The sequence below is a fragment of the Excalfactoria chinensis genome, chromosome 5, assembly GCF_039878825.1.
Source record: "Excalfactoria chinensis isolate bCotChi1 chromosome 5, bCotChi1.hap2, whole genome shotgun sequence".
In the NCBI taxonomy this organism is placed as follows: Eukaryota; Metazoa; Chordata; class Aves; order Galliformes; family Phasianidae; genus Excalfactoria; species Excalfactoria chinensis.
Window position 1 is genome coordinate 51,699,591 of NC_092829.1, and position 12,516 is coordinate 51,712,106.

Sequence of the window (12,516 nt, forward strand, 5' to 3'; positions counted from 1 at the left end):
ACACACTCTTTCCCAGTGAGCTGAACTTTCTGTTGGAGGCACTTGCCTGAACACAGATGCAGATGGTTGGAGGTTCCTAGACTATTAGCTGCTCAGTTGTGACCATAGGGTCATTTCTAGCATGTTTTTAAAGCAGAATCCATCTCTGCTTTTTCATAATGAAAGATTGAACTTGCTGTTCTTTCTAAAGTGTAAGGTTTTGTTCGTTCATGAAATGTGCTGAATTTCTGTTAGAGTGGAAAGTCCTGTAAAGCAGACTTGTTCTACCATACGATTCAAGGTCCTAGCTGCCCCAACTTTGCAGACTCCAACCAATTTTGAGCACAGAAGGTGAAAATGAGAGACTAAAGGAAATTATTTTTATCAGATAATATGTTAAAATAAGGAAAACTGTAAACAATACCTCCATCTTAAAGCCCTTTTTGGACTATTTGAGTTTACCTCTTTTTCTTGATGTCATGAGATTAAAAACATGCACTCATCCTCTTAGTCTGGGTTGAAGAATGAGATATCCAGCTTGTTTCAGTGTGAAAGAAAAGGTCATTTGTTTCAGTCATTTCCCTTTTGTGTGAAAGCGGCCACGTGATCTTTGTTTTTCAGGCCTCAGTAAACTGCAGTCACACGGGACTAGCTAATAGATCCAAATTGGCAGATGTAGAAGTGGAACAAATCTTACATAAGTATTTTGAAGCAATGTAATGTGAATTCTCCATGTCCTTAAATTATGAATATGGTACAGTACAAGTACAATCTTAAAGATGTTTTGCTGTCATAGATTTAAAAGTTAAACCCTCTAAGACAATCCTGAGTGATGAAGCAATCTGACTTGACTGAATCTGCAAGGATTGTTCAGTGATATTGAAACTGAGGAATACCTCTGGCATCACACAGTGTAATTGACTATTGTGTAATTTGAAGTTGCCTTGGGTATGATGAAGATTGAGAGTTATTGGCTGAGAATCATCATTCTCAGAGAGAATACTGCACGTGGCTGGTTTGGGGCAGGTTACATTTGGGGGGGTGGTGTTATGTCACCTACAGTGGGGATAATTGTTTAATTTCAAAGACAGATCTTCAGGAATATCACTTTCACTGATTAAATTTTACATAGAATTTAAATTGCCTGAGTCATGTTTCCATTTTTCCCTCAAATTATGCTGCACAGGTGGGCAGTTATCAAGTCTGACCCAGTGTTAAATTCAGCAGCCTGTAAAGTTCTCAGGCTTTCAAGTATCATTGGGAGGAAACTTGAGAAGCATTAGAATGTGTGACTAGTACCCAGTTTGCTAGTGGAAACTACTTTTAATAATTATTATTATCTTTATTAGCATTCAGCACAGCTACTGCTGTTTTTCTGATGCCCAGTGAGGAGATGGGTAAAAAGGAATTGTGGTTTACTCGTTGCCTTTCCAGTGCACGTTGTACCAGCATTTTGTGGTGAGAGTGTAAAAAGTGTCATTTTGCTTTGTTTCACCAAAAATCTTAGATAATGTATGCAGGTGTGAAGGGCTGTTAAATGCCTGAATATTGCATTAAAAGCTCAGGATTCTGCATTAAGAGAATTGGCCCCTTGCTGTCATTTTGCTTTGAATAAAGAATTAGCTTTAATGCAGACTGTAATCACTTAATATGTTTTTAATAACTAATATAATTAAACCTGTGTGGATGGCAGATTAGTCCTGGAAATAAAAGCAGGTCAGTTAAACAAGAACTGCTAATGTAGGACAGAAAACCCCAAAACTCATTGAACAAAATTTATTGGCTTATAATAGTGTGTTGCAATGACTGCTTGTTGCATTTTGGACGAAGCAGCTGTGTCTCTTATGCTCTCCTTTTCTTGACTCTGTAGCAGCTCGGCTTTTTATCTGGTGTTCTCAACAGCATTTCAGCTGACTTACAACCATGTTAAAGTATCATTAAATTCTAGCTCATCTTCCATCTTTAACTCCCTTCTTTCCAGTGTCTGTGATTGTCAACTCTTTATAATATTATTTTTTTTCTTTATCCATCTCCTTGGAATGATTTAAAATGGTTTGTGATGAGCAGCAGCGGAGCACACAAGCAATATTGAATTTATTTTTTGTTTTAAGTTGACGTGTGCAGCTTTGGCCAATACGAGTAGTAGGCTTTTTTTCATCTAGGGAAATAAGGACTGTTACAATCCAGAACTCTTTAATGGGGAATGGTAAAACAACCCATCTCCAGCAGCACTCCAACAACTACTTGTCACTTCTTCTGAGTTTAATCTACAAGAGGATTCATTATCTGCGGCAGATGCCTGTAAATACACAAATCTATTGATCTGGTGCTCATTTTCTGCAGCAGTGTAACTGGCAATGATGTTTACTTCTTCCCCATTCTGAATGTAAAACATGTTACCTTATCTATTTAGTTAGGAAAAGTCAAAAAGAAATTGAAGGGGTTTGTGTGTGTATGTGTGCATGTTGTTGCATAGCAGAGGTTGTTAGGCTGGGAATGTATGATTTCTTTATTACCCTTGATTCTTTCCTATCATCTACACTCATCAATAAAGAAATAAGTTAATTAAAAAGCTGTTTCCAAGGGACAAAATACAGATCCCTAAGATATATCAACACTTCTGGCAAGGATTTAGCCTCTGGCTGAAAAGATACATGGGGTTATGGATGGTAGAAAGCTTTGGTAGCTTTTACTTTTAGAATGAGCTGCACAAACGGTAATAATTAATGAATGGTACAGAGTCCCGCCAGAACAGGTAAGATGGAAATACCGGTTACAGAAACACCACAAATTTCATTTACGATTTTAATAATAATAATATTTTGGAGATATTCCAAGTAATTGGGATATATTAAAAAATATTCATAGTCTAATTAAATGCACATAGGAAATTCTTTCTGATGTTCAACTAGGAGCTTCTGAAGTGTGAGTGTGTGTGTGCCTGCATGCAGAAATGAGTATATTACTTCATGTTTTTTTCATACATAATTAAAAATATTTTACTAACCATGCACAGTTCTGTTTTTATGACATCTCTTTTCGGTGTTGCAAGCTCACTGTGTGTGGCTGCATTGCTCACCCAAAGGTTCTTATCTGCTCTTCTCATTTGCCACCACAAATGTCCTTTGCTGCTGCTGTTGGGGGAGCTGCTGACTTGAAACAGAAAAGTATTCTGAGCTTTCCCTGACCTATGTCATGTTACTGTGCAAACAGGTAAACTTGTACTCAAATGCTCCTTTTAGGAGGCTACTGCAGGTTGTCCTCTGTTTAGGAGGAGTAAGTGGTCAGAGAGTCTGAATACTGCAAAAGGTGAATGGTGTGTTATGCTCAGAAACCACTAGCGCTTGTAGATTTCCAACTCCAATAGAAGCAGAGGGCACAAAACCATCCTGCTAGGCAAGGCCAAGCAAGCAGGCAAGGTGGGGCACAAGTCTTCTTCTATGTTCTTAACCGATTCTGCTCTTTTGCTTGTAATCTGTGAGGCAAACTGGTGGGTTTTTTTGTTTCTTGTTTCTCATTTATCAGAAGGGGAGCAGATGGAAGGCCCTTTCGCAGTCAACATAGGTTTTTCAAAGGGACTGGTGAGAAAGTACTAATTTTTCTCTCTCTTAATGAATTATAAATGAAGTTAAATGTCTTCCTGACATCTCTAGGTGCACTTTTATTATATCCAGAGCTGTTTACTGCTAGAGGGGCAGATTTGTAGGTGCTCGTGTTCAAGTGCCGCCCAACACTGTGGGTTGGTTCAATGAAATTAAATTTGTTTTCTCTGTGTGGCTGGCTGCAGCAATTCTTACTAGACACAAAAATGCATTTGGTGAACAATACATTAGGAAGGGAAGTAATATCAATTTCTTATCAAGTTCTGCTTACCGAAGAATTTAAAAGGCTTGAAAGCTTGAACTTATTTAAAATCTGTTCAGAATGGTTTTTGTTGGGTGTTTGGTTGAATATTGGTTAATGCAAACAGCGTGTGGACAGAAGCTGCTGCTTTTTTTCTCCACAAGAGTCAATGCATGTTACTTGATAAGGGAGTGTAATTTTGCCTGCTTCATTTCTTACAAATAAAAAATAATCAAAGAGTAAAAATGAAGCAGGAGTAGCCACAAAAGACAAAGAGTGGGTGAGTGGTTCCTATTATTTTCCTTTTTAATATGAACATCAGCCCTACAGTTTCATGATTCAGTTTAATAATGTCCCTCCATTTAATCTAAGTGACTGTTTAGGGAAAGATTTCTTTCCTTGAAGATTAGTTCATGAGTGGGTTTAATATGTTCTAGCAAAAAATATACTATCGCTTTCTCTTATAATCCTGGCAGAGAACAGAACACATTAATTACATCTTCCTTTCTTTACGCTTTTCCAGGGCTTAAAAATAACAATGTTATCACCTGTTTCAATAGCCTGTTTCCCGTAAAGCTCCAGGTATCTCCATTTAAATGAATTAAGTCCTTATTTAAAAATAGAGTTACGGTTTCCTTGCCTATATAAACATGTCCCATTAATAACAACCCACCTGCCACAGGTTTTTCTAGTACGTTATAATGAAGCTCATCCTCTTATCAAAAGGGAAGTGCAGTTCTTGCTTCAAGGAAATGCCTACTAGATGCTAGAACTTAAGTGCCTAAATCCATATGTCATAAGTTTGCTTGGCTTTGCAGAAACACTGAACACCAAAACTTAACTAAAATGAAATAGCAGATGCAGTAATTTTAAATTCCCTTGCCTTCCAGTGTTAGTTTAGGGAGGAAGAGGTGGTTTATTCATCTTTCTAATTAAATGATAGCCATAGTTTTTAGTCAATTCCGACCAGGAAAAAGTAGATCATAAATGTGTTTATATATTTTTAAGTAAGTAAAATTGTCTGAATAGCATGCATATAGAAAAAGGACATAGATAAATCTTTATGAGTGTAGCTGAAATACAGTTTCTGCTGCAAAACTGTTATTGCACGGTTTCAAAATTGTAACTCTAGCTTGGTCTTTATTAGCATGCTACTTTGTCTATAAAATAAAACATTCACCACATTTCTAATACAATTCTGGTTTATGTGAGTGTTAAATACCTTCTGTTGGATGAAGTATCAATTAAGCAATGAATTACAAACTACTGTAATTTGTTTGGAATGGTGCTAATTACCACTGTAAGGTCTTTATTGATGTTGAGGTCTTTAGATGTAGACTGAAAGGGTAAAGACCTCGTATTACAAAGATCAGCTTTCACATGGTAGTGTCTTTCAGCTGCTGCTTACCGGGAGCTGAAGTATTTCTTCTCAACTTATGTCTTTCCCCTATCTAAATCCTATCCCCCTCTGCTCCTCAGGTTACTGAAATAACGTACAGCTTATTGGAAACTACCTTGCTCCTAGCGAGGATGTTACACCTTCTCACAATGATGTCTGTTGAAAAACAAAGCATTTTAACTCTTGAGTGCTGAAGGAAATAAAATAGATCATGTCTTGGAAAGCAAGCGAGTATTTTTGGCATGTTAAGTGGCAGCAAAGAAAATTCTATTTTTCCTTGTCCCAGAATGAAAACAGGGGAAAAAAAATAATTGAACTTTTATAAACATATATATTTAAAATTTGGAGGTAGTCTTTCAATTTGCAGAGGTATTAATGGCAGTACAAAAAGTACTATGATGGTAATTGACTGCTGTGGCTACAGATGTGCTTGCATTGAATGTCTTATACTGTTGCAGGGTTCTGGATGAGTTTTATGCTCATTTACCTCAGCACAAAGCTTATATAGCTATCCTGTTTTTACAGCCTCGTGTAGAGGTGAAGATGTGTTGTATTAGGCGAAATACGGGGATATCGGGCTGTCACGCAACAGGCCCTCCCTAATTTCTGGAAGGATCGATGACGTGTACTAGAGAGGTGTACACGAAAAGCATAGTTTATATAAGTGTGTGTTTGCTTTAAGAAATCGCCATTTTGCCGCTCATCCTCTTGGTGTTACTTCGGTAATTGGTCCAGCTGCGGACTTCTAGGGTCTTAAAGTCTTCAAAGATGTAGGTATACGTGTGCTTATATTTTCTGACTCTACATACACACAAGTAAATCGTGCCCCATTAATCAGCGTAACCATCCTGATGCTCTTGGGGAAAATAAAGTCTTTATCTTCAACTGGAAGAGACTGGGCTGATGAGTGCTAATCTGTTCATTCATCAGGGTGCCTGCATAAATACAACCATCTTATCCCTCACATCACACATTTTCCAAATGTATTTTTTTTGTTCCCTATCTCATCGAAATCTAATCTTCACGTCCTACAGCCTTGGGCTCCTAGCTAGACAGTGTTTTCCGCTATAAGCTTTGCAAGAGAGTCAGAAATCATGCCTGGAAAAGTGGGTACAAGGGTGAGGTTTAATGGTGTAAGAGCTACTTCTGTAGGTTCAGACACCAAGTTGTAAATGATCAAATGTGCAAAGCTATAATGATTCATACTTACCAGACTGTTTGTTAGGATAGTGACTTGCAGCTGTCCCCAGCTGATAGATAAGTTGTTTGACTAATGAATGACCAGTGCATAGAACTATGAAATTTAACTATAAATATTTGAGCCGTGGGAAGAGCAGGAGGCAGAGAAATTTTGCATGATTTAAAGGGGGGCAGATGGACAAAAATGAATCAAATAAAAGCAAATTTAATGGGAAACTATAGTGTATTTTTTGAAGTATACATGGAGGTGGCTTTGCCAGGATTTTTAAAAATAAACTGGAAGAAATGATAACTTTCATGTAAAAGAAGAATGTTGGTAGGATTACATGCTTTTCCCCTTCTTTCTCCTGTCCTCTGGCAGCTGAGCTATCCTGTTTTCTTATTCAGTATGCCAGCATTTCTCTTCTATGTCAAATTTAGGACTGCTGTGATGTCAGTACTTGTGTTGCCGTGTTACATGAGCATTGTTTGAAGAAGTCCTGTATGCACAGGAGTGTATGGCAGCAGGTGAACTTTGGCAGCTAAAATGACAATTGAGATGGAAAATGAAGTTCCTAAGCTCTTTACTTTGTCAGTGACCCTTAAAATACATTTATTTTATCTCTCAGAAGATGTTTTAGTTAATATAGTTCTATTTTTGTAGCACATAAAGTACAGCAACAGTAACAAAGGTGGGCCTAGTTGTTTTCAAATAGTCTTTTGCAGTGTATGTAACTCATATTTTCACGTGAGTGATGCTGCGCAGAGACTTTCTGGGCTGTAATCCATCACCAAAGAAAAGTCCCATGTTCTCTCAAGAGCCCCCGCTTCTTTTGGACCTGCAGAGAACTGTTTGTCCGCAGCGCTGCTGCTGAGGAGTGTGCTGAGTCACACATCAAAAATGCAGGCTGTCCTCTCTGGGCTGAGTAGGCTCATATCAATTTTTCTTTCCTCCTGTGTTACCTAATGATGCACCAACTCTTTTCACAAAGCATGCGTGACTCAAGGCTTCGCCGTGCTGCTGCCCCTGAACTATTCTTCTCTTTCTGAATCACAGCTCGGAGGCTTGGAAAGGATTTATTAGTAGAGATGCTTGTAAAGATCAAATTCTAAGGTACTTGTAATACGAGGTTCAGTTCTTAAAATGGCAGTTTTGTTTAAACAACTCAGTTATTAATGCACTGAAAATTTAATCTGGAAAGCTCTAGGGGTTTGGCTTTAAAAATGCCAAAGTGCAAAGTTTCTGTTGAGTCGCTTGGAACTGTGAGATATATTTGAGCAGTGTATGGGATCCTGTACTCTTCTCAATTTTTATGAGTCCAGAAGCACTATGTAATGTGCCTTTGAATCCTGAATTTTCAGCATTTCTAATTAGAAACAGTGTGCTGAAGCAGAGGAATGATTTGATTTCCAAAAATGGTTTTAGTTTACAGAAGTTGGAAAAGAAGTAGTGGGAATTAAATACCCCGAGAGTCCCTGCTTAGTCTTACCTCTGGTTTTAGGTGCTTGAGTAACAGCTTTTCTGGCTGGTTTTTGCTTTATCAGTAAGTAAATTTAGAAGGTGATTCCGTGTCAATCGCTGAGACTTTAAATAGGAGAAATAAAACGTGTATCAGCACGTGTTCCTCTTATGTTACAAACTGTTTTCCTGTAGGTTCTTGTCCTGGAAAGATGGTTTTCATAGCTTGACATTGTTTGACATAAGAGAAATACAACTCAAAGAAAAACAACATCTATTGAAAAGACAGCCTAAGGACTTTGGGGTTGATGGAGCTACTGTATTTTAAATTGGATCTTACAGGCCAAATTTTCGAGGTTTTTCTGCCTTAGCTTCAAGGCCATCTCTGCAGCAACTCAGCTTTGGTGCCTGAGGGACAAGCATGTGAGCAGTCTATATCCTGGAAGCAATATATTTGAGCTCTGTCCTGGTGTTGAAGTTCTTCATTACCTGCCTAGATGTGATCACCTTGCCTAGCAAGAGTGATGTAGCCAAGTACTCAGTGACCGTAATCCTCAGGATGTTGGAGAAAGGGAAATTAGGTGATTCTGTGGCTATTGAGATTGAACAGTCAGAAAGGAGAATAGGTGGAGAAAACTATGAAAGGGCTGATAATAACCTGCCCTGTTTGTGTCTACTTTTGTGTGAACAACTGCACTGTGGCAGTTGTTCCATGGGATAGCCCAACCTTACTGGGATGCTAAAATATCCAGACTGCAGTAGCTTTCAGTCTGAATGTGCCCAGGAGGCTGAGAGAGTTTGGTTGATTTATGTTGCTCGGATGCAGTAGTGTTAGTAGGGTATGACGGTATTTTCAGAGCTTGGATCTTGTCAGGTTTTGGGGACTGGGGATTGTCTTAAATAACTGGGACACAAACATTCCTAAAACCCCAGAGATTAACCAGCCATGGAATAAAAATTAGCTCAGATACACATCTAAGCTTCATTGAATTTTAGCCTAAGCTTCTGTGGAATTATTTAGTTATTTTTGGAACGTGAGAATTATCTTTAAAAAATAAATAAATTAGGATTTGGATGAAAATTCATTTGGTTAAACTGGAAACTCTCCAGTTTGATTGAAACCTGAAATGCATCACAAGGGGTAAATAATATTAATTACTAATCTGAGTATCTTAAAGTCGGTTGTGTTTCTAAAGGTTATATACCCTTTTTAAATATATATATATATTTTTTTAAATTATTTTACAAAATGTATTCTCTGTTATACATAAGTTAAGGAAAGGAGGGCAGAAATTTCAGTCCGGTTTCTGACAGATTCTGTCAGTCATGGTAATATGTAGGAATATGCCTGGAGTAGAGAAGCCCTTTCACAGGAAGACTTATTCATGGAGGGATGACTAAGTGTACAGTAAGACACATAGACATGTAAAATTACACTAGAAGAGAATATTCCACTTTTAACTCACCCCTTCAGTCGGAACTAGAGGTATGCAGTCACTCAAAAGGCTGTTGTAGTGCATGAGGAAATTGAACCAGCCATTCAGGAATTCTCCAGCCCTAGGCAAGACTGAATCTAGATAATTTCTTCACAAACACATACCTCAGATGCCCAGAGAGGCTGGAGCAATAATGACTGTTTTTTTTTCCAAAACCAAATTTACCTCTTTCTGGGTACACTAAGAATGGTATCGGCATGGATTCTGCATTGCAGTCTTGCTGGCTGTACTCAAACCTTGTGAGGAAGATTCTGAAGTTAGAAAGGATACTCAAAGGCTTTTAGGATGTTTTTGGTGAAGTCACTAACTAATTGAATTATACTAATGACTTAGTACTGTATATTTTAGCATAATCCTACACCAGTGGATTGCCCCAGTTTTGTCTTGATGCCCAGCTCTGCTTAGGACCAACTTTTCTAGGATCCCAGCTCATCTGAAATGTCCTTCATGTTTCAGCTTTGTTTTGTTTTAATTTGTATTTTTCACATTATATCACCCTGGTGCTTTGTTGCACTGTGTAGTTCTGAAGACACAAGGACTGTGCTGACCTCAGTGTCATTTACCTTCAGTCTGCTACTATGGTCCGAATAGCCTGGCTTTCTCTTTGCTCAACTACGCCACGCAGTGGACAAACACTGCAACTTGGGTCCTTCTCTGGAACCCTTTGCTATGCTTCTCTTCAGATACATTCACGTGGAAAGAATTATTTCCAAATTTCATGTTCATCTTCACTGTCTTCCTCAGCTCAAAGACTTTTTCTACCACCTTCAGGGTTCTTCAACTCATTGTTTATTTCGTGTCCAAGTTTCAACCAGGTTCACGTTCTGACACACTATTCTGGTGCACACATCCATATTTGTGTGTCTGGTAGCATTGCAATGCCGTTATTCACCCTTAATATTTGCTTTTGTATTTTCTTCAAAAATTCAGGAATAAGGTCACCATGTGGTAAAGGCTCTGGAAAACTGAACTCCTGTTCACATGAATTCTTTCCATTTCATGGTTTTTTTTTCCATCTGAATAAATTGTTTGATCTCTCTCCATCTTGTTTTCCAGCTTGTAGAAGTGAGAGTAGGATTCCCATCTCTGTTAAATCTGTTTGGAGAATAAGGAAAAAGTATCCACGTTCTCTCAGTACCAGAGCTAGGAATTACTTGGGGAATATTAGACATCAGGTTGAACCAAAGGGAAGGAAATATCCTTTTAAACACAGTGATATCTCTGTGCTGATAAACACCCTGAAGTGTGCGTGTACCTTCCATTCCATGTAGTTGTGCTGGCATTGGCAGGCAGGCAACTTGTAGGCATTTGCAATGGAAGATATATTTGAAGTGGAAAGCCTAAGTGCTAGTCAGTATGGAACATCTCATTATATTTTTAATTATTTTTATAGTGTTTGCCCAAAATAGAGAGAATCTCTTTAAAATTGCATTGTATTTATTCTGCTGTTGGCCTGAAGCGAGTAGGTATCTCACGGCTGGCTTCTGAATTGAGCACTTCTCCTTCGTGCAATCCTGAGAAACAGGAATCCAAAGTTGTCAACAACAAGGCATGAAGGCACTATGAAAACATCTTCCTAAGTGTAAACATACTTGTGATTAAGTTCTCTCTGGGAATTCAATCCAGGTGTGCAACATGTATCTCTTCATAGTTAATCTGTACAACATGCACACTTTACCATGGGGCTTCCTTTCCTGTTTGCTTTTTGGTTATTAATCTTAGAACAAGCTGTGCATAGATGTTAGGTCTCCTTGCAAAAACTTACCTTATCCAAGATGGCATTTCATTTATGTTGGTATTGGCAAGCAAATGCATATTGGTCTGAAAGAATTCATCAGATAGGGACATGTTAGTTTACAGGTTTAATCCATATGATATTTATTGGCAGTCATACAGGCAATGACAGGCAGCCAACACACTATTCAGTAGACTTTTCCACCCATCTGTTTATCCATCTGTTACTTGAAAAATAGATTGCTTTCTTTTTTTTCCCCCCCTAAAAAAAAGCATTATTCTAGGAGGCCAGTGAGATAGATACACTGATGTATAGAGTCCACCATAGCAGGTCTGTCTGAAACAACCAGCAGTATCTTGAGATGAAATAAATTGCATGTGTCCAGTCTCCAAAACTTATGAACTTGCTATTGTATATCACTAGAATAAACTCAAAATGGACAAGCTGGACATCCTGTTTGGTGGGTGTGAGAAGACAGAAGGTGGCTTTTTGACTGTGTTCTGGTATTTTACATTGCAAAGCATGTACTGGCTAGCTAATATCAGGATGCTCAGGGAAAAATAAAAGGGGGGGGTGTATTATGATCTTTAATCAGAATGGTAATATTAACTTGTGCACTGTGTTGACATAGTAGGAACACCTCCAAAAGGGAATCAAGTTATTAAATTTCAGCCTGGTGCTTAAAATATAATATTAAAGTGAGGTTACACTTCTAAATAGTGCCATCTTATTGTTTTAAAATATGGTCTTGCCCAGGAGCAGAAGATATAAATATATCTTTGAGGGGAAAAAGGTATTGTTTTTTTTTTAAGTGTAAATACACGTTTTTAAATGGAAATGATTTTATAATGCAGTGCAAAAAATCTTCAGCTTCAAAGCTTCAACCTCACAAAGGTACAGCTGTGCAAACAGCCACACACCTGAAATATTACTGGAATCACAGAACTGAAGAAAATTACATGTGCAGTTTCCCAACGGACATCTGTCCTTTATGGTATAGTTTTAAATTTAAGTGTAAAATAAAAGCCAAAATGGAGAAATTTCAGAGGCAGAAGAAATTTCAGAAACCTGTTGTGTTGTAATTGTGCTGATGAAGAAAAGTTCATGGATTGACCAATTCACATCATTCACTTTGAAAATGCCTCAGTGGCAGACTTGATCTGATTTGTTTCTGCAACATTGTAGCCAAGGTATGGAAACAATGTTTAGCAACATCTCCTGTCGGGAGATCTGCTTTCATTTTGGTCATGTTTTTAGCCTAAGAAAGGAGTAAACTGATGAAGGTGTTGATAAATAACTGCTGGAATATTAAGTGATAGAGACTTGTGCCTTAAAAATACAAAGCCCAAGAAGCTCTGGTGGGTATTTACCCCAGTTCAAAGACACAAATGGCTTCTTGTTCTTTTGTCCAGTGTTATTGTGCTGT

The 12,516-nt window shown here is 38.0% G+C and overlaps 1 protein-coding gene across 1 annotated transcript in view; it reads left to right on the top strand.

Moving 5' to 3' along the window:
• Positions 1–12,516, top strand: part of METTL15 (methyltransferase 15, mitochondrial 12S rRNA N4-cytidine) — a 128,780-nt gene that overhangs the window by 93,598 nt on the left and 22,666 nt on the right. The window lies entirely within an intron of this gene.